The sequence below is a fragment of the Lygodium microphyllum genome, chromosome 21, assembly GCF_053477565.2.
Source record: "Lygodium microphyllum isolate KBCC chromosome 21, Lygodium_microphyllum_v1.1.10, whole genome shotgun sequence".
NCBI lineage: Eukaryota > Viridiplantae > Streptophyta > Polypodiopsida > Schizaeales > Lygodiaceae > Lygodium > Lygodium microphyllum.
Genome location: NC_141155.1, coordinates 31,399,283 through 31,401,340, shown reverse-complemented (window position 1 = coordinate 31,401,340; position 2,058 = coordinate 31,399,283). Strand labels below are relative to the sequence as shown.

Sequence of the window (2,058 nt, the reverse complement as noted above, 5' to 3'; positions counted from 1 at the left end):
AGAGAAAGAAGTGAGTAGGATTAGAGCAAGTATGAGAGGGGTTGGAGGTTTGCACCTTGGATTAAGGGCCAAAAGCCAAAGGAGAAGGGTTGGAGGTTTGCAGCGGTGGTAGGTAGTGAGAGGAGATCGAGCGTGGCGTTATCTCTCCACCGTCCAGAGGGAGGGGTGACGTTGCTCCGTTCCCGGCCTCACGTGATCCCCCCTCGCTCAAGGGATCTTGGATTCTTTGACTCTTGTCCTACCTTGCTTAAGGGATCTTGGATTCTAGGGTTGGAGGTTTGCAGCGGTGGTAGGTAGTGAGAGGAGATCGAGCGTGGCGTTATCCCTCCACCGTCCAGAGGGAGGGGTGACGTTGCTCCGTTCCCGGCCTCACGTGATCCCCCCTCGCTCAAGGAGCGGGCACCCCGCCCCTCCGGGCGAGTAAATACCCGGCCAACTCAGGACTTGGAGTCGGACGCCTCCTGCAGAGAGAGCCTGAACTCCTCTCTCCTGCTCAACAATGGCTCGCCGATCTGCATCCACACCAACCGGATCTGTCCCCCCTCCGCCGGTTACAGGCGTCAGACTACACCCAGGAACGAAAGAAGCGCCGCCTACCGATGTGCTACTCATAGAGAGGTGGCGTAGGCGTGCTTATCCCATGTGGGAGATCCATATAACACCATCCACCTCCTTCACTTCCAAATCGCCACACGTATTAAGAAGAATGCGATGCTATTTCTTTGAGCTATGAGTAGGTGGCGTAGGCGTGCTTATCCCATGTGGGAGATCCATATAATACCATCCACCTCCTTCACTTCCAAATCGCCACACGTATTAAGAAGAATGCGATGCTATTTCTTTGAGATATGCTTGGCTTCCGACGTGCTGGCGGACCACGCCGCCCTCTTCTCGCCGCTTAGATTGCGTCCCATCCTCCCTCTGTTTTGCTCTATATCTCTGCTCTGCCCCCTTGGTTACCAACTTGCCTTTCGTTCGCTCCATGCACAGTAACACAATTCCCCCTGTAACTTTTGTGTCGCTTGGTTGATATTGGCTTTCCAGCTAGCTAGCTCGCTCGCTCGCTCGCTCTCTCTTTCTCTCTCTCTATGTATGTATGCATATTCTAGTTCAGGGGAATCAATGAATAAATTCAAGATTACTTCAAAGCACTTGTATGTGTGAGTATATTAGAGCATCACGATTACTTCAAAGCACTTGTATGTGTGAGTATATTAGAGCATCACTTTGAGTAGATAAGCGCCTTAAAAGCCTAAAAACGTGTATCTTAGTGAAGATAAATATGGACTTCCCATACAGAGCCCTTTGCTCAGAGCTTTAGGATCCCCATTTGGAGTTAGCCTACTCCAAAAGAGAGCTTTTTATTAGTAGCTTGCATATAAAAAATCCTAAGCTATATCTCGATTGTGAAAAAAAATATGTAGATACATTTGCCATGTTCTTGTGTTCTATCTTTTTCCCCATTGAACGAACGAGGCTGAGAAAGGCCAAAAGTTGTTAAAATGAGAATGTTAAATAATAATTTTCATTATGTTTTAGGTTGTCTCTTTTGGAAAGGCTAAAAGGAATTATTTTCTTATCACTTGATCAATTGTTTTGGTATGTCTACTTCTTTTGTTTGATCTCCTGAACAATCAAATGGAAAAAAGGAGCGTAAGCTAGATGGGTGACCATTTATATTATTCTAATGTGAAGAGATGGATTCTTCATGATCTACCTCTTCTTGCATTCTACGATATGTAGGCCTAGGCATAGAAGTATCTAATGGATAATTTTGACCATTTGCATGATATTTGGAAGCACTAGCATGAATAACCAAACCTTGTTTGGCATACCAAGATCCAAACTTATGAAATATAACATTGTCAAGAATTTTCCCATAAACTAAAAACCCCTAGAAAAACATTAGATATGTAGGATTTTTGTAGCTAGTCGACATCCCAAAACATGCATATTTTCTTATCGATATCTTTGCACATCACGGGGATTATGGGTTCGCTAGTATTTCACGTTGCACTTGTTGGATACACTACACTTGGGGATCATCTCTTGATTTAA

General features: G+C 45.1%; 1 non-coding gene across 1 annotated transcript; it reads right to left on the bottom strand.

The window, feature by feature from the left end:
- Positions 1-299: 299 nt before the first annotated feature.
- On the bottom strand, positions 300-561 carry LOC148017864 (signal recognition particle RNA). The gene has a single exon (XR_015687810.1).
- Between the last annotated feature and the right edge of the window lie 1,497 nt (positions 562-2,058).